Below are 21,048 nucleotides of genomic sequence, written 5' to 3'. Positions count from 1 at the left end.
GGTTCTAAGGTTTATGTGCTGTTTCAACTTGGCAGCCAACCTCCTCTTATTTCAAGAAGCCTTTTCCTGAAAGGGGCCTTGGGAGGCTGGGCTTGGACACCCCAGGTTTCTGCACAGCCAAAAAGCACTGAGGTGACTCTGGTGTGTTTGATCAGCAGGACGCCGATTGGGGTTCTCAGATGCCTCCTGGGATGAATGGGTGGTGAGCAAGGAGAATGTTTCTATCAGGACTCTACCCCGGATCCCCGTCAGCTACTCCTGACTACTCTGGAGCTTTGGACTGTGTCCCCAGCCCCCACCGGCCACTCCTGATAACAAGGAAGCATCCTCTGTGTATTCTATCAACACCACTCCATTGCCACAAGGCAAGAAAACATTGCCATTCTAGAGATGAGGAAAGAAGTTTAGGGCAATGGGGTCCTCAGACCTAGCCAGCGCAGGAGGTGGTGTCAGGCCTGGAGCTTTGGCCTTGCCACAGTTGGACCCCACCACTATGGCACGAGGAGCAGCTAGATGACTGGTCACCTTGCCTTTGCCCTAGGATGTAGGCATGTCAGTTTGGGCCTTCCGGGTTATGTGCAACAGAATGGGAAGTGGAAAAATGCGGCAGCAGCTGGAAGGGTCAGAGAGAAGGCTGGTGTGTCAGGGCAAATGTATCGAGGCTTGGTTGCCCAGAGAACACCCTTGGTGGAAGCAGATGGATTGTGGCCCCAGAGTCGCTGCTAGAATAGGGGCAGCAGCTCCTACTGCCTTCATTCTGCCTATACCTCAGGTTCCTGGGAGAGCATGCGCACTCTGCTGGGGGCTCTGCGAGAAGGCACATGTCCTGAATGGTGGTTCCATTAGACTGTGTCCAAGTGGCACAGGGCTCATTCCTCAGAAGGAAATCAGAACGGGGCTGCTTAGAGAGAGGGGAGGAGAGGGGATGTGGGTTGAAGGGCCAGCAAGCCGGAAATGTCTGTGGCGCTGGAATTGCCCAGGCACCTGGGAGGCTGCTGAGCTTCTCTCTGTGGCACACTGCTCTTGAACATCTTAAAGCCAGGGGCACTCTGTTGAGTGGCACAGGCCTGAGAACATCAGCCTGTGCAGAGCTGACCACCATGCTGAGAGACGGCTTGGTTCAGCAGGCTAGTGGCCACAAAGATGCTGACCCAGGAAACTGAAGCTCTGCTTCCTCCTTCAGTGCAGGGTTTGGGATGCAGGCCTCTGAAACCCCACTCCTGTTTGCTTGAGGTCTTTGGGAACCACCCAAGGCTGGCCCTGGGGAGCTGTGGGCAGCAATTTTGAGAACTCCCCCCGCAGGAAGTGCTGGAGTTCAAGTTAGGAGCCAACCAAGCTCTTCTTGGCTGCCAGGAAGTGCTCCCAAGATGAGGAAGGAGAGAAGAAAACTCGGGGCCTTAGGTCCAAGCAAATTATTACTTTAGAGCGGGAAACCAAGGCTGTGCCTTTGATTGACTACCCGCTGAAAGAACACACAGGTTCTGTAAATTTCCCCAAGGGTGTACCTCCCCCCACCCCGCCCCCACTCTTCTATCTTCTATCCTTACGGGTAGTCAGGCTATTAACCCTCGTTTATTAAGCATCTGCTAGGCGTGTGGTTCCACCAGGACTCAGGAAATCTACACACTACCTGAATGAACAAACAAACCAAAGGAGGAGGACACCACTACTCCTAAAGTACGGAGACTTTGACTGTAGATGAAGAAGAAAGCAAGCAGAAGGAAGAAGAGTCTAGGCTGAACATGGCTGGCAGACTAACCCGACCATGAGAGGACAGAGGAGGAAGGTGAGCAAGAGGGGAGCCATCAACCAAGAGTCTTGGCATTGCCAAAATGGCTGAGTAACTTACAAAAGGATCAGGCCGGGGTGGGGGGAGCCAGCCCCTGGGAGGGAGAGGTTTAGAAGGCGGAGCCAGGAGTACTGGGAGGAGCCATGGCTACTGGGTGAGATTTTTCTTGGGTGTGAGACCTAACACCACCCTGAAGGAATGTACAACCAATAGGAAGGAGAAATTAATTAACTGCAGCAAAGGACTGCAGGAAATGGCGCTACCTCAGGGACTCAGACGTCTCCTCTCTTTAAACCCAAGCTTCCACCTGTGACCTGAGAATAAGGAATATGAATAGAAAACGGTCGTAATAGAAGACCTGAAGAACGGAGCCTCAGAAGAAAGCCAGTGGGAATTAGTGCAAGTGTGCACACACGAGGGTATGTGTGTGCGCGTGTGTGTGTGTGTGGACGTGTGCGTGCGTCCACGTGCGTGTGCAAACAGACAAGGGCTGAGCTAGGATCTTCCTCTTTTCGTCTCTGGTAGGTGTTTTTAAGATCCGGGTGTTAGCAGAACACATATTGCAGGGAAGAGGGCTCCTGTGCTTCCTGGGTTCGTGTGTGTTCTCACGCTTTTGCCTTGGCTAAAGTCTGCAAGAGAGGAGGACTCAAAACATTTTCTTAGCCGTGGCCTCCCCACCTGGGCCTGGGCCCTCTGCTGTCTGGCAGCCCTGTTAGCTATGCTTGTCATCCTCCACGCCCCAGCATAGAGGCCTGCCCTGCTCCCCTGCACACTTTGGCAGCCTTTTCCAGGCAGGTCCCAGGAGCCCCTGCTATACAGATAGTGTGGAGTGCAGCCTGCGGCCGGCTCAGGAGATTGGCTCAGCCTGGGCCACTTAGCATACTCTGAGGATCTTGGATACATCTATTTGATTAAAATAAAATTAAAAAAAAAAAGTGATTCACTATGCCCAGTCCTAATCGTTAGGATAAAAAGAAGAAAAGGAAAAGGAAACAAGGAAAGGAATGTAGCATCCTTGGCTCTTGGCTCTTTTCTTTTACAAACGCAAATACAGTCCAAGGGAAAGGCCTGGGAAACCCACTGATTAGATAGCGAGGACGCTCTCTATCAGGAGGGTTATCTCTGTTCTAACAAAGCCCTGTTGACCTGCCCTCGTGAGTGTCCCTCACCCAGGCCAGCCTGGCCACCTAGCTGAACTCTGAGAGCTGCTGTTGTCTCTAAGGTATGTGGGCTGCGAAGGGAAGGAGCAGAACTGTGGAGCCTTGGTACATCCAGAATAGCAGAACACAGGCAGGGTACGGGGAGACTGGAGGAGGCCAGTGTGGGTCAGGGGAGACTCAGGGGCTTGGTTGTCTCAGAGCAAGCTGAGGCATTTCGGGAGCTGGGGTTGTGGATCAATGGGACAATGTTTCTCCGGCATGCTCGAAGCCCTGGGCTTTGGCCCCAGTGCTGCCAAAGCTGGGCATGGACATGTGAGAAGGGAGTGTTGTGAGGAAAGGGGCTCTCCAGTTCTCTGGAGCTAGTAATTCCCAGGAGTACTAGCATTGAAGGAGTTCTAGTAGGCAGAGGAAACAGGAGAAAAGTCTAGGATGTTGCCGGGAGACCTGCCTCACCTTCAGCAATGTGAAGGTGGGTGAGAGGCACTGGGACTTGGCTTCCTACCACTTCCTTCCCATTTGAGATAGAGAGTTGAAATCTTTACCATGTTTAATGATGAAACAACGTTCTACAATGTTCCACTGCAGGGCACACCTGCCAGGGCAAAGGACCCGGTTTCCCAGCATCTCTGTGGTGCCCTCCAGGCCTCCGATTACACAGGGCTTGAATCAATAAGCAGGACCTGAACAATCAATGAATGAGTGGAGACCAGTGTGTCTGGGATGAGACAAACAGACAAGGTTGAGGTACAGCCCAGAAGGCAGCTGGTAACAGGATGTTTATAATATGCCCAACTCTGGCTAATGGTAGCACGGCTACTGGAAAAGCCTGAATTGGGTTGTAATTGCGTTCATGTTCGTAGGAAAGCATCTCTCCCCGGGAGCCTTTGCTCACTATGGACCTGTGTGCATGGCTGTATGTGATGTGCACCTAGATGTCTGCCAGCGGGTAGTCTGTCCTGCAGAAAGACTTGGACCACACTTCTTCTCAGCTGCATTTGAACTCTTCTAAACAGTGGGCAAGATGACTCAGTCGGTAAAGGATCTTGTCACCAAGGCTTACAACCCGAGTTCAATACCTCCAGACCCACTTTGCTCTGTGATCTCCACAAGTGCACCTGTCATATACATACCCACATGCACACATATGTGTGCATATAAAATACATAGATATAATAAAAATATGTTTAAAAGGATTTTTTTTAACTTTTTGAAAAGTTCTTTATTGTCTGCGTTAACAGAAGACAGCTGGGATACTAAAACTGCTTATGTATTTAATCTGTTGTGAGAAGGCATATCATATAGACAGAGAATTTGTTCATATGTTGTTTCAAGAATGAGAATGGATGGTATTTCATAGTATTTCTATGAAAACCATAAACTCATGAGCCCTGGCAAGGGCCCTGGGAGACCCCAGTGGATGCCTTGGTGATGCTTTGAGAATGGTTGCTTGGCATTGCTATGCTCTGTCTTCTCTCAAGCTCCCCCTGCACACCCCCACTTTCTCTCCCATTCAGTTCAGCATAACTTGGATATCACCTGCACCCAACCCACTCACTCACAAGCAAGGGTGCAAGATGATGCCTCCACCCACTGCCCTCACCTTCTTTGGCCAGGCCAGAGCACCCACTGAGCTTAGCTCTGTGCAGAATCCTGGAGAGAGTCACAGCAGGGATCGAGGAGTCTTGCATTCTACTCAGAAATTGGGGGAGTAGGGATTGAATGCCTCTGACTAGGCCTGGTGAAACTCTGTGAGCTCGGCTTTATGATGATCCCACCTGAGCCAATCAACATCACCTTTTAAAGAGGAAAAAGGAGAATATATATATATATATATATATATATATATATATATATATATACATTCACCCAGCAAAATTGGATATAGAAACATAGTTCTGCCAGTGTAGGGGCAGAGAGGGTGACAAGGTAGAACATGGGGATTTTAAGGTTGGGGTTTTTCTATACAATCATATAAGGATATATGTTATCATCCATTTGCCAAAACCCACAGAATATATAGGACCAAGACTATACCCTAATGAAAACAATAGGCTTTAGCTAACAGTTATGACTCCATATTGGCATGTTCATTGTAAAAGTACCACTTCAATGCCAGTTTTAATAAAGGGGGACATAGGATGTTAAGGTATCGTCTAATTTTTTTTCTAAACAAAGAGCAAAATGAAAAGGCCATGGAAAACATTTTGTTTAAAAAAAAAATCGAACAAAACCTCAAAGGCTAAGGTCAGGCTGAATCATGATCAGGGGCCCTGTATGGTTGGAGGGTTTCTGTGGGTCAATGGAACCCTCCAGACCAGGGTTCTGACTGGGCCACCACACAGGAAACTGTTCCACTCTCAAACCTGGTTTCCCTTACACATCATTCTCCTGAGACATGGTTCCTGCAAAGCATTGTTCCCCTAGACATCATATCTTCTAGGATCTGTCTCATAAACTTAGCATCCCAGACTCTACAGTGGTGGAGGGTTGTGGTGCCATTCTGGTGGTGTGACCAATTATTAAGGAGAGTTGAATGATGCTGGCTTTGTTCAATGAGGGCATATCTCCTTGACCATCTTCATCAGTAGCACAGGGCTGGGCTCTAGGGTAAAATGAAACAAGAACAATGACGTCACTTTCCATGGCCTCCTATCCTCTCAGTGAGGATCTTGAGGGTGCTCAGCTCTTCTGTCCCGGCTCCTTGGGGCTTCCTGTGACTAGGAATTCAACTAAAGATAGGGTAAGTGGGAAGCTGTGGTGATTGCTGGGGGACGGCTATGATGGACCAACAAGTTTTTGTTCTCTAGAATGTTTTTCTCCCTCTTCTATCATGCCAGAATTAAGGTAAGAAGGTGGAGCCTGCTTTTGGTATCTTGGGGAATTTGTGGGCACAGGGCTGGGATGAAGATATAGCAAGAGTGGTACCCAGAGTTTCTGTTCTCAGTAGACACTGACTCTTGGTCTTATGCAGATGTAGGACTGGCCTCTGTGAAGGATAACATTGGGTACTCAAGGTACCTCTCTCCTTACCCCAAGTGTGCCCCACCCTGATCTATCATATACCTTGGTGGCTATTTTATCGTTACCTGTTACCTGCATCCATTACACCCAGTCTTACATATTCTAAATCATTCACCATGTGTGGTCATGCTGATTCTCTTCACACAACCTGCATCTTCTTTCCCAGTACCTTCAGGACTGGTAGGTTCAAGACATAGGCTTGACTCTGGGAGGTTCCTTCTACATCCCAAGGAATCCACAGACACAAACACACTCACTGACACATGCACACTCAGGAGACAATAACTAGTTGTTCTGAGATTGGAAGCAGAGACCCTAGTGACACGGAGTGGGGGAGGTCCCCCCAAGGGAACCCTCAGAAGACCCTTGTCACTCAGGGTGGGAGCTGCCTGGGGGTCGTATAGGAGGACAGGCACTTCCTTGACCCTCTCAAAGAATTTGCTTTCTTTCCCCTCTTCTTTGTTCAAACCTAATCAGTGATATTGTAACTCTCAATTTAATCATTTACCTAAATGAGTTGTATTTTTATCTCTGCAGGAGTCTGGCTGAGCAGCAAGAAGCAGCTGGGACGCTGAGTGAGAGGGAAACTCATTCCGAGATAAGATGGAGACTTACTTAAGTTATGTTTTAAAATCATAAACCCTTGAGTCTCCTGCTGGAGATAAGCTCTGTGTAGGTCTGGAGAGCTGTGAGAGCCGAGAGGGAAGGGCCAGCCCCAAATCCCTGGGACAATGGCTGCAGCCAAGGCTGTAAGGTCCTGGGGTTTGCAGAGTTCTCCCCGGGGCCACAATAGATGCCTTGCTATCTTGGATTCCTGAGCTGGGGTCAGGTTAACTATTAAAAGAGGGCAGAAAGTATGTCTAACAAAACTTGCAGTTTATTTAAGGCATGCCCCCATTCCACCACTTCCGTGGGTCCATCTCAGCCTCCAGCTCTTTTCTGGAGCTCTCAGCCGTTCTATTGTCAAGTCACTCCAGGCAAAGATTAATGGTATTTCCCTTCCTGGTGATGCGTAAGGGCTACCTCATTTTTTGCAGGGGAATAGATGTCTATCTCTCACAGAAGCCTGGTCTCAAACCGTCATGGTCTGGTCTGGTCTGGTGTGTGTGTGTGTATGAATGTATACATGTCCATAGAGGTCAGAGGACAATCTTGGCTTACATTTTTCTGGTACCATCCACATTGTTTTCTGGGATAAGGTTTCTTACTGGCCTGGAACTCACCAAGAAGGCTAGGTTGGCTGGTCCGGGAGCCCCAGGAGATAATCCTCCTGCCTCCACTTCCCCACCCCTGGGATTACACATACCTGTCACTTCACCCAACTCTTGGAATGTATGCTGGGGATTGAACTCAGGTCCTTGTGCTTGGGTGGCAAGAACTTTCCTGACTGAACTGTATCCCTGGCCCCACCATGGTCCTATTGCTCTCCCCTCACGAGCCCTTGTGCAGAAACTCAAGGGCGGGTTGCACAGGTCTTCTCAGGCACAACAGACCCTGCCTCATCCATGACTGTGCCGTCTCACAACCTTTGCGTGCCTTCAGTCTTTATAGCCTGCTGGAACCGCTTTCATCTGAAGGGGGGAAAAATCACATTTTCCTTGAAGATACTGATCATGTAGAGGAAGCAACAATGCTCATAAATAACTCCTCCAGCCAAATTTAAGGCATACATTAATTATTACATTTTTTCCCCCATGGTTCTCTTTCCCCTATCTCCAGTTCTCATCTGCTCTTTGAATGGGAAGACTACAGCCTGAAAGGTTGCTAGCATTTTCTTGGTTAGCCAGCTACCCCTTTTATCAGATGAGACGCTTTGTCTATAAATGGAAATTTTTCGTTTGGTCCAACTGGTTTGGGATGATGTTCTCAGGATCAAAGGATTTACGTTTGCATTTATTTATTCGTTCTTAAAGAAAAAAAAAACATTTCTGGGGCTGGTAAGGCGGCTCAGTGGTTCAGAGCACTCTGCTCTTCCAGAAGACCTGGACTTGATTCCCAGCACACACATGGAGATTTACAATTGTAAATCTCAGGACATCTGATGCCCTGCAGGCATGTAAATGGTGCCCATACAAACACGAAAGCCAAACACCCATGTACATAACAGTTCAAAAATCACTTTTTAAATTAGTGGTTTTGAGTATTTCATACATAAATACTGTATTTATATAATTTCCACTCCTCCCTTTCTCCCCTTCCAGCACCTCCCATGCTTCTCCCCAATGCCTTCTTGAATTTATGACTTTCTTTTTTTATAATTAATACACGTGCACACACACACACACCCTATTGGGTTTATTTAGTGTTGTTTCTCTATGAGTGTGTTTAGGGCTGACTACTTGGGGTTCAAGAAACTCATCCCTGAAGAAAACCGGTTCTCCCTCCCTGAGCAGCCTGTATCTTTTCATGGAGAGGTGGGGCCATGTGACATGTCCTCCATCTGTACTGGCATGCTGGTCAGTGTGGCCATTATCCAGGCCTTGCTTAAGGCAACACTGTTGTGGAGATGTCGTGGATTCAGTATTCCTCTCACGTCTAGACAGCTCTGTCTCTATGTCGGTTGGTACTTTGGTCTTCTGGCTCTAAAATCTTTCTGCCCTCTTCCACTATGTTTTTCAGTGTAGGGGTTACATTGTAGATATACCTACTGGGGGTGAGCTCCCTGTGGACACTTACTTTCTGCACTAAACATTTTTTAAAAATATTTATTATTATTGTTATGTGTGCATGATGTGTGTATATGGACATATACATGGCACAGCACATGTGTAGAGGTCAGAGGACAACTTTGGAGAGCTGGTTTTCTCCTTACACCTTAATGTGTGTTCTGAGGATTGAATTTTGGTCATCAGGCTTAGGAGACAAGTACTTTAACCCACAGAGTCATCTTGCTGACCACATTTCTTTTTAAAGACCACCACCACCACCACCACCACCACCACCACCACCACCACCACCACCACCACCACCACCAAAAACCAACAGCAGCAGAAGGCAGGCAGGGGATGCATGCGTGTAATCCTAGTGTTTAGAAGGCTGAGGCAGGAATATCAGCCTGGCTACACAGCAAGAGTCTATCTGAAACAAAACATGGGGGCAGAAGACGTCATAGCAATCAGACTTAGGCCTTACTGCTCAGAGTCCTTGTGCTGCAGGTCACAGAGACCTGATAAAAGAGAACTGTGGCTTTTTAGAGCAAGCAAAGGACAAAGCATGAGTTCCTGAATCCCAATCTCTTTCTAGAATTTCCCCTTTCCCCTAATCAGAAACTCCTGTCCCCATTAAACAACTATTCCTCACGCCTCCTCCCCCGAGTCCCTGCAGAAACCATTCTTCATTCAGTCTCTATGGGTCTGCTTGTCTCAGGCTTCTGGAACGTGCTGCCATTCAATTTCAAGTTCCCCCATGCTGTAGTGGGTAGAAGAACTTTTACTCCTTTCCATGAGCAAATGCTGGACGTGTTCCTTTTGTCTCTGGGTCCATTTGCTCTGGAGGTGGGCAGTCTAGCATTTTGGTTATGATGAGCAGAGCTAATGTGAGCTTTGATGTGAACGAAGATATTTGGGCGTGTGGAGAAACATTTTTATCTTATAAAAATGATGCTGGGAAATCTTTAAAGAAAGAAAACTATACAGAAAAGGAAGCTTCCCAGCACAATGGAGGGTCTTTGGTGGCATGGAGGAGGCATGGGCTCCAGGGACCTATAGGCTTCTCTTCAGTGCTGTGCCTATGGCTCCACAGTCTGAGGAAGCCATTTGAGCATTACAACTGACAAAAGGCAGACAAAAAGGTGCTGAGATGGATATGTCTGGGGTGTTTTGAAATTCTGGTGTTTCCAAAATTCATGTAGCCACCAAAGAAATACCCAGCAGGCCTTTGAGAGTCCTGTTGTCAAACTCCTACCCAGCACGTACAGTAGCGAGGTTCGGAGATCTACAACTTGATTCAGATCTTCAGGAGACGTGGACAAGGCTGTTTAAACTCATCATGTGACCACAGGTGTAGTAGGAGCTGCGGGCCTCTTCCCACAGCCCAGCTCCCAGCCACCTGGCTAGCTTATACCCCGAAATAACAACACACAAACTGTATTCTTTTAAACACTGCTTGGCCCATTATATCTAGCCTCTTCTCGGCTAACTCTCGCACCTGGACTAGCCCATTTCTAATAATGTGTGTAGCACCCCAAGGTGCGCTTGCCGGGAAGATTCTAGCCTATGTCCATTCTGGGTCGGAGCTTCATTGCATCTGCCTGGGAGAGGGGAGCATGGCGTCTGAGTTACTTCCTCTTCCTCCCAGCATTTTGTTCTGTTTACTCCACCCACCTATGTTCTAACCTATCAGGGCCAAGGCAGTTTCTTTATTTAACCAATGACTTTCCTCCATCACACAGGGGTGACCCTTCGCTCAGGGTCTGATCCACAGAAGGATCTGGATAGATGCTCTCCTTTTCTTCTCCCCTTACTCACCCAGGAAGAAAGATCATGGACAACCACATCGTAAGGAACACTTGCAATAGTGGCCATGCTACCGTGCTTAGCATTTCTGTGTGTCTTGGGATCCGAACATCAGTCCTCAAACTTGTCTAGTAAGTAAGTGGTTTATCTGCTGAGATACTGCCTCAGCTCAGCAACAGCGAAGCGTCTAATCACAAGCTGTTTCCTCTTCTAGACAAGTTACCATCTTTGCCTGTAAAGAGCGTTGGCAGTTTAGGTTTAAAAAGTCACTTTCTTCATTTATTTCTTGGCCATAGATTTGTGTGTGATTGCACTGGGTATAATGTAAGTCTGCTGGGGAAGGTGGTGACATAGAGGGAGGCAGAAGGTGCCCAACTACGTTATGTAGAAAGAGAATTGCTTGCCACGAAATCCCGAGACTTCAATGCAGAGAACTCAGTGAATTTATATCAAACAAATCAGATTAATGCTTTTTTGCTCCACACCCCTTTTCTTGTTCCTTTCAAATTATAAAAGGACCGGACAGAGGGAATCTTGTAACTGTAATATGTTCCAGGTTTGAATAAAGCGTATTTGTGCCTTATGAAAATCCTATGAGAAAAAATGTAATTCAAATTGGCTTGGAGATGTGAACTGTCAGATAGATTGAAGGCTGGATTATAAACCAAGACTAATGAGGGCCCTGCAACTCTACAGAGTCAGGGATGGCGTCCAAGAGAATCTCTGCAAGGTCCTACAGGGGAGGTAAACAGCCTATTAATTAAGGTAGCAGATGGTAGTAAATCGGGAGATGCTTCAGATTCCAAGGGCAGAAAAAGAAATGAGAGCAGGGAAGTTGGATTGGGTGGTTAGAAACCCCAGCACGAAGTCAATGACAGGAAAATAACAGGAGCTGCAGGTAGCCCTGGAAGCAAGCAGCATTTGCTCTAGCAAGGGGCTAGAGAGAGGCTCGAAATGTCCGGGGGGGGGGGGGTAGAGAAGCTGCTGGCGATGGTGGCTGGCGAGGTCCTGGTGTGGATTCAGGACCCAGAGGAATGCCTTGGGCACGTGTGTTCAGACCGAAGGCGGTCATTTCTGGCCAGGAGTCATCCTAAGGCCTCCCCAGAGGGACTGGCAGGCAAGGAAGCTGCCTGAGTAGAAGGGACTAAATTGGATGCAAAGCGAAGACATAAATTAGCACTGGGGAAGAAGAATCAGGTGAGCTAAGCTGATGAGACTGATTTAGCCCGAATGGTGAAATGGGTGAAGCTTGGGATTTGGATTCCAGCAGCACCCCTACCCCTCCAGCTCAGCCGTGTAACAGGATAATCATGTAACCTTACTAAGCCTCAGCCTGGGGGAGATTTGTGTGCAATTACCCTCAGAGCACCTGCACACCTTCCTTGCACTCCCATGTAACAAACTAAGCAGCGTAGGCGTTCAGGAGGGGAAGGTGAGGATGTTTGAGGACCCTCAGACTTTGATAGGAAGGAGTGATCCAGCTATCTCTGCATCTTTTGTGTTTGTTTTTGTTAGATTATATTGTAATTTAACCACACCATCTTCCCCTTTCTCTTTCCTTCCTCCAAACCTTCCTACACACCCGTTCCTTGCTCTCTTTCCAGTCCACTGCCTCTTTTATTCATTAATTGATGTTACCTACGTCCAGGTGTATACACAAATATTCCTAAGTACAGAAATACCTCTGCTCAGTCTGTGAGTTGCTACTCATATGTATGTTTTCAGGACTGGCCACTTGGCATTGGCTACCCAATCAGTGTGCTCTTCCCTGTTTCCTATAGTTCTTGCATAGGGTTGAAGCCTCCTTGGCTTCCCCTCACCCACGTCTGTCATTGCTGTCCTTGCTCAGCCCATGTTTAGGCGGTCACGGTGGCAAGGCATTATGTCCGCAGCTTCTGACATTACTAGGAGACAGCCTGTGGGAGCCGGAGGATTGGGGAGTTTGCTGCGACTGCCTCCTAGTAAGGTTGAAACTTGGAACAGAGAAGTTGGCCCCGCTGTCAACTTCTAGAGAGCAATCACATTTAACTCGGGGGGATAGAGGCTAAAGCCATCACATGACCTGAGGAAAGCATATGGTCAAAATTACCCTTGGAAAATCCCAGAAATCACCCATAAAATATAGTGCCTGTGTTGTCCTTTGAGAAGTTTTCCTCAGATGGCGATTCCTCTAGAGCTGGAACTCATTTGACGGGTTTGTTTTCCTCTGAGCTGAGCACTAAAAACAGCAGGGGGTGTGTTTGGGGGTGATGCTGGATGAAAATGTCTAACTTTTAACATAAAAATGGTACTTGACCCATGGGATGCCCTCAATGAGGGAGGGGGTAGTTGGGGGTTCCCTAGATCCAAGGGTAGAACGGAAGCTCCCAATTCCTGCTGGCTGCACACTTGAGCTAGACAGGTAGCCCGGAAAATCTTTATCTCGGTCCCTCTCCCTGTATCTCGCCCTCACTCTCCTTCTCCCTGTCCCACCCCCATTGGTTTGGACAGCTAGCATAGGCACCATCTACGGTACTGTGGTTTGATTCCCCGCATGCTGCAGGTAGCAGAACTTTGAAGACGAGGAGATTAACAGAGAAAAGGTAGGTTATTGGGGGATTTGCCTTTGAAGGTGACCTGGCCCCTTTCTGTACCTCCCTGCTTCCTGACTACATGCACTGAGCAGTTTCTTCCGCCACACTCTTGCTATGAAGTCTCATACTCAGCACAGACTCAGTGTTATAAGGTAATGGAACCAAGAGACCGTGGACTGGGAGCGTGAGCCAACACTAACCTTCCTGCTTTATAAATTCCTCGTCGCAGGTATTTTGTCATCGTGATGCAAAGCTGGCATGCAGATGGACTGACTTAAAGGATGGACTTCATTTCCCATAGCTGTGGAAGCTAGACGCCCAGGAACACGCACTGTGAATTTGCTCTCTGGGAAGGGCTCTTCCTGGTTCGAAGGCAGCTGCCTTCAAAACATGTCCTCACATAGTTGAGAACCAGTTCTAGTTTTTTTAATTGCACCCTGGGGACCCTATCTTAGGACTTTATTTAATTCTAATCCCCTCCCAAAGGCCCTGCCTCTTAATGGTCCTGGGGTTTGGTCTTCAACATACGAGGGAGGAGCCTTGTTTAACAGAATAAAGCTGACTGACTGGGAGCATGGGGGGGGGGGAGGTCCAGCCTTGGAGGAATGCACGTGATGCAGAGTCTCTCTGTGGAGCTCTGTACTGGGGAGCTTGCCCAGGCCCCCTGCTCAGCAGTTATAACTGGGCACAGAAGACGGGGATGCAAAGCTCAGCCCAGAGCTGCCTGTGTGGAGCCCGGGATCAGGGAAACCAACCTGACTTGTACAAAAAGGCCATTGGCAAGTGCTGCTCGACACTTGCATGGGAAGAACGTGTTTGGCTTGAGTTTAAGGTGGCTCGGGTGTAGGTCTGCTTCTCTGCCTGTCTTCCCAGGATGCTAAGCCGTATTAATAAGGGCATTATGATAAGCGATGTATGAATGATAGCCTGTGGTCTGTAGTTCTGTATCAGAGAAATGCTTTTGATGTTACTTAACAAGTATTCTGGGGATTAGTCCTATTGATAAATAAAGAATTCCTTTTTGTTCTTGAGGTAAAATGTAAACTGTGCAAAAGTTACCATTTCAACTTTTTTTTTTAAATTGAGATGGGGTTTCATGCATCTCAGACTTCCCTTGAACTTGTTCTATCCTTGAACTTCTTACCCTCCTGCTTCCACTTCCCAAGGGCAGGGATGAGACGTGCCTGCCATCACACCCAGTTTTACGTGGCGCTGTCCATTGAACCCAGGGTTTCCTGTATGCTAGGCAAGCACTCTGCCAATCGCGTGGCATCCTTAGCCCACAACGACTATTTAAAGCACGTGTCTCAGCAGCTCCCAGAGAACTCACGGGGTTGTGCAAGCATTGCTGCTGCCTAATTGGAAAGATTTTTACTATCATAGAGGAAAGTCTATATCAGTGACAGCCAAGCCCAGCAGTTAGCTGGCTGCATCTCCTTTTAAGAGAAACATCTGTTAAGAGTTTGTGGTGATATTTTGTTTGGGTTTAACAAATAAAGCTTGTCTGATGATCAGAGTATAGAGCTAAGCCACCAGAGGCCAGGCAGTGGTGGCACACACCTTTAATCCCAGGACTCTGGAGACAGAGGCAGACCGATTGCTGTTAGCTCAAGGTTATCTTGGGCTGCACAAAACTGATCTAGTCTAAAAGAGAAACAGAGCTCACACAAAGGTGATCCCATTCCTTTAATCCCAGCACTAGGAAGGTGGAGACAGGAGGGATATGGCTAGGTGGAGGGGAAGAATATTAGGCGGAAGGAGACAGGAGCTCAGTACAGTCTGCAGCAGCAGTCTGAAGCAGTCAGTCTGAGGATGCAGTCAGTCAGAGAAGGCAGTCCGAGGACAGGATCGCCCCTTCAGTCTGCATTGGGAGAGGTAAGAACTCTCTAGTGACTAGCCACTCTGCTTCTCTGATCTTCCAGCATTAACCCTATATCTGACTCCGGGGTTTTATTATTAATACCAAGTAGAATTCATGCTACAGTCGTTCTTGCTTTCTCTCTCCCCCTTCCTTTTCTTTCTTCCTGGAGACAGCTTTTCACTGTGTAGTTCAAACTGGCCTTGGCCTCACCAGCCTCCTGTTTCGGTTCCCCAAAGCTAGGATCACACGACCATGATGCTCAACTTTATCCTCTCATGGTCTTAACATATCTCAACTAAAGTTGAGAAATCAGTGGTGATTAAGAAGTGTTTCCTGTGGGTCAGCACACAGAAGCTGTGCTCCAGAGGTGGCCAAGGTTGCACCTCATCCTGGCAGTCAAACTTGGCAGTGTAAAAATCATGCAGGTGGTACTGGTTTTGAAAGCATGAAGGGGTCATGGAGAACAGCTGAGGCTTGCACTGTGAGAGGTCAGGAGAGGCTCAGCAGAAAACCCCAGCATTTGGGAGATGCCAGGACCATGGGATGGACCACCAGAACAGCAGCAGCTGTGGAGTGGAGCCTGTGTTACAAGACAAGCCGTGTGTGCTGCAGAGGGTGGAACTGGAGAAGGGACCCAAGCCCCTTGGAAATGCCCAGACAGATTGTGAGTGAATCCCAGACACTTGGCATTGAATTATTTACAATTTTGGAGTTTGGTTTTGCTTGTTCAGATTGTGCTCTGGCTCTTCCCTCTTGAAGTAAGAACATATTTGATTTATTGTTTTATTTTACTGGAGCCCACAGTTGTGAGACTGAATTTTAAAAGACTTTGGATTTTAGAAGAGATTGGCTATTTTAAAGGGACCAAAATTGTAATGTATTTCAATTTGTAAAGACTGGGATTTTAAAAGGATATTTATGATTTTAATGTGAGATTTTGGGGATGAATAAAACGGGAAAGATTGTGGCTTAATTAATAGTGATGTGTTCATCGTGTTAAGCTGACAAGGGGTCAGTTGTGCTGACTTGTCTTATGTCGACTTGACATAAGCTAGAGTTATCTTAAAGGAGAAAACCTCATTTAAGAAAATGTCTCCATAAGATCTGCTGTAGGACATTTTCTTGATTAGTAATTGATGGGGGAGGGCCCAGCTCACTGTGGGTAGTGCCATCCCTGGACTGGTGGTCCTGGGTTCTATAAGAAAACAGATTAAGCAAGCAGTGGGGAGCAAGCCAGTAAGCAGCACTCCTCTATGGTCTCTGAATCTGCTCCTGCCTCCAGGTTCCTATCCTGTTTGAGGTCCTGTCCTGACTTCCTCCAATAATGAACAGAGATATGGAGGTTTAAGACAAATAAACCCTTTCCTCCTCAACTTGCCTTTTTGGTCATGGCGTTTTATTGTAGCAACAGAAACCCTAACTAAGACACTGTGTAACTCCAAAATGAATAAAGACAGAGGAAGGGTATAGATACATAGGTTCCAGACACATGCTGGCCAGCAGCCCATCTGAAATGGTGAGCTTCTGTCTTTGTGAGAAACCCTGTTCAAGGCAATGAGGCAGAGAGTGATAGAGGAAATGACCTGAATCCTGCTCTGGCCTTAACATGTGCGTGTATGGGTGCCTGTACCAGGACACTCATGTACAGGCACCAAACCAAAAACATACACCAAACACATGTACCGCACTTCACACACATACACACACACCACGCACAAGCACATCACATAACTCATACACACACAAGCACATCACACACATCACACATACACGACATCATACACAAGCACACCACATCACACACATGACACAGAAGGATAGCACATAACACAGAAAAACACAATACACACACAAGCACCCAGCATAAACACATCACACAAAAGAACATCACACACCACACCATCCACAAGAACATATTTCACACAAGCATACCATATCATGCACGCATAACACACAAGCACACCACAAATACACACAAGCTTAGAACAAACACAAACACATAACATATGTCACACACAAGCACACTACATCATATACAAGTACATCTCTCTTTCTCCTTCTCTATCTCTCTTACACACACACACACACACACACACACACACACACACACACACACACTCAATACCCCTCTCTGTTCCAGAGTCTATTAACTGGTTTTCTTCCTATTATGTTATTTGATTTACTTCCAACCCTTCTTACTTAGAACAATGAGACAACAGCATGCACGTGTAACCACTTCCTACATATGTAAGCATGTGCGTATTAAATCCCTGAAGGTAAGGCTGCAGAGTCAAGCATTGGCTGCCTAACTGCTCCTGCTGGAGGCTGACAGGACATGCCTGCCCTGCAGCTCTGGCTCAGAATGTGTTTGCCCACACTCTTACTAATCCATGCAGACCTCGGCCAACTACCCTGTTTGCTTTCATTAGGAATTTTGTCAGGACTTTTATCACTTCTTTACTGCAGCCCTTTCATCGCCTTCACCTAGATTCTCTGTTGTACGTCTGGTATTTATTTGATAGGAGATATTTATGAAGTTAAGGGGCTGTGTGTCTATAATATGTTTCTCATCTGTCCGTTGGCTTTTTAAATAGTCTTGTTTTTCTGCACAGGAACAGAGGTAATCTGTGAAGAATTCTGGTCTGCTAGGACCTGTGAGGTGTTACAGGAGCCTTTCAGAGCAGTGTTACTAGGTGATCCTGAAACAGTGTTACTGCTTCATCATATTGATGCATCCTATCCTGTGCCTATGGTTTCAACGCTCTGTTTAACTGTTGCTACAAATGAAGTTCTTCTGGTCTTCTGGTGTAAGGTAGGGATGCATTTTTCTCAGTGAGATAATTAAAGTAGTTGCCCTGTTTGTTTATTTTTGAGATAGGTTCTCATACTGTAGCCTAGGCTGCCCTACAACTGCTTAGGAAAACAGAGCCCAAAGGCAGATGGGGGAGAAGTTCTTCACTTTCAATATCTAGTTGTACGGCCCTGATAAAATAGCCTAACCTCTTTAACAGGGTTCCCTCATCTCCTAAGTGGTAGCAATTATTGCATGTAAACTGTTCAACAGTGGCACAGGGGATCTGCCCAATCTCCTGGTTGTTTACCAAGTCACCAGCATCACCATTAACTGTAATAGGGAGGCCACTAGTTAGTTCCCGGCTGCTTAGCCCCGAAATAATCACGCAGAAGCTGTATTATTTAAATCACTGCTTGGCCCATTAGCTCTAGTTTCTTATTGGCTAACTCTTACATCTTAATCCAACCCATCTCCCTTAATCTGTGCATCACCATGAGGTTGTGGCCTATCAGCAAAGTTTCAGCATGTTTGTCTCCTGCGGCGGATCCATGGCTTCTCCTTGACTCTGCCTCCTTTCTCCCAGCATTCAGCTTAGTTTTCTCCACCTGGCCCTGTTCCCCTATAGCTCTGTTATAGGCCCAAAGCAGTTCCTTTATTAACCAATGATATTCACAGCATACAGAGGGGAATCCCACATCAATTAACTGATAGCTCTAAACTTAGATTTGCCTCCCCCAAGCCTTGTTGACACAGATCACTGGAATGCACTGGCTTCCTTGCTTTCTCCCCAGTGTAGGCGACCTTCTTTCAAGACAATGAGTGACCCCAATGTGTCTAGCCTTGGCCGCTGTAAGGGGGATTCTGAGATTTTCTGTGCCCTATTCACCACTCAACTTTTACCCACTGTTTAATTTTTTTTTTTTTACATTTTAAGTTTATTTCTATGTTTATTTGTGTGTATTTGCATGGGCATTTGCCTGGGCACACATGTGCCACATCTGCATAGAAATCAGCGGTTGCCTAGATATTGCAGGAGTTGCAGGGACTCAGGACCAAACTCAGGTTGTCAGGCTTGGCAACAGGTGTCTCCACCCACTGAGCCAACTTGCTGCCCCCCTCACATTTTTTAAAAGAGATGTTTTTGCTTTTGGAGATTATAATTACACCATTTCTTTCTTTCCGTTTCCTCCTTCCAGATTCTCCCATCTCCTCAACGTTTTAACTAGATGAACTAAAAAAAAAAAAATTAAACCGTTTTTAATTTAGATGAAATGAAAACAGAAATTGCACGAAGCACTGAGGGAGAGTGAAATCTCGCTAAAGGTGAGTTCCCTGGTCTGTTAAAATTAGCTTGCCTGTTTGGCAGAGTGAACTGAAGTTCATAGTATAAAGATGACCAGAGACCTAAATTAAAACTTTTGTCTCAGGCTCAACCCTCAGACCTATCCTTGTAGCTGTAGTATTTGGTCTTACCTGCTATTGGCATGTTGGGCCGATCAGAAGTTTTATGATTAATTTTTTAAGTTATTTTCTCAGTTTTTCTTACGTAGAGAAAGGGTATTACTCTGGCACACCTCTGTGTGGGAGGCCCCTGAGCAGTGCCTGCAGTTTCTAGTACATCCCAGGAGAAACTGGAGGAGTTGGCCTCTACCCGGGAAACCATTACTTCCTTTTGCCCTGTGACCTATGGAGTGGCAGTCACCTCTGCCTCTCCTCAGCCTTAGGGAAGGATGACACAATTCAGTGGAGCGAAGAAGCCAATCTTTGAAACTTGAAAGGGGAAATCTATAAAGTGATAGGTTGCTGAGTCCCAGCTTTTTTCAGGATTGGGGGTGGGTTGGGCTAAGAAAGAAGACAGATTGATTTACCCATCTCTCAGGAAGGTTAGGGGATTCGAGTTGGAGGAGGGATCTGCACCTCCTCTTCCTGGAGACCTTGTTCAGATGGGAACTGGCTGCCCAGTGATCTGTAGGAGTCTGGCCTTCTGGGGTTGGCAAAATCCAGGGGTGAGTTGAAATTATAAACAAGTTACAGGTCATAGAACTCGAAATCCTCTTTAGAAAATAATTCAGAAGAGGTAGCAAGCAGGGCTTTGCCACAGTGGGTGAAGTATTCTGGGATTGGGCCAATCATATACCTTCACAAGTGCATTAAAAACCATTGTTGTGTTGTGTGTGTGTCTGTGTTGTTTTTGTCTTTTGAGACAGTCTCTAAGTGGCCCTGGTTGGTCTGGAACTCACAGAAATCTGTCTGCCTTTGCCCTCGTTAGTCAAAGATGATTTATTCATTGTGTTTGCTATCCCCTGTTACTAAGACTGGCTTTGAAGTCCCGATTCTCTGGTGCTGGGATTATGAATGTGCACCTCTGTGACGAGTCCAAAAAGATGCATGGTAGGGCATGTGAATTAGATCTCAAAAAGAAAGAAAAGAAAGAAAGAAAATGCCATTTTAGGGGGTCTGGAGAGACGGCTCTGTAACTAAGAGCAAGTAGTGTTCTTCCCAAGGACTGGAGTCTGTTTCCCAGCACTTGCACTGGACAGCTGACAACTACCTTTAAACTCTAGCTCAGGAGATCTGTCTCCTTCTGGCCTCCAATGGCACCCGCACTTACATGCATAGACACACATGGACATACTCTCATACACATAACTAAAAATAAAGTAAATCTTAACAATATTATCTTAAAAAAAAAACAAGAATGTGAAGCTGGGCATGATGGGGCACCCCTTCCAAAAAAGGAAATCCAGTTCCAGGTTCTAGGAGGGCTTAAACAAGAGAGAAGCCAAAGCAAAGGTTGGCTTGTGTTCCAGTGCTGAGCCTTCATAGTGTTTAGTTACTGTAGTGCTAAATGCTAAGTCCTTGTGGTGCTGAGCTCCAGGGTGACAAAGGAACAGATGCATGCCAGAGGGTCATAGGGCAGAGAGTCCTACTCGTAACTGCACGGGAGATAGTGGCCTTGGGGAGCAGGGCTGCGCAACCCCAGTCTACATTTGCTGCTCAGGCCTAGACGGGCCACTCAGGAACTTTGATACTACCCCAAAAGAAAAATAGAGAAAAGAGAGAGAATTAACAGAAGTCAGGTTTGCGAGATGGGATCAGCACATTCAATAAGCCTTATTTCCTGTGCTCCTGACTATGACTTGAGGTGTATGTGTGTGTCGCGCACGCCTAGGTGCTCTGGTTTGGAGAAGATCCATGATCAGGCTTCCTTCTGCCCCCACAGGTGGCAGGCAAGCAGGACAGGTTGGCTGCAGGGGACCCCACTTTAAGCCCTCTGTGGGTTTTTTTTTTATTTTTTTGGATGGAAAAAGTGTCTGCAGTCTGGGCAAGCAGACGGGGCTCTTTGGAGGCCAGGGATATGCCACTGTCATACTTATAACTGATTCTTGTTCGTCG

This window comes from Microtus pennsylvanicus, chromosome 5 (assembly GCF_037038515.1).
Source record: "Microtus pennsylvanicus isolate mMicPen1 chromosome 5, mMicPen1.hap1, whole genome shotgun sequence".
In the NCBI taxonomy this organism is placed as follows: Eukaryota; Metazoa; Chordata; class Mammalia; order Rodentia; family Cricetidae; genus Microtus; species Microtus pennsylvanicus.
The sequence above is the reverse complement of the archived record's forward strand: the minus strand, read 5'-3'. Positions refer to the sequence as shown.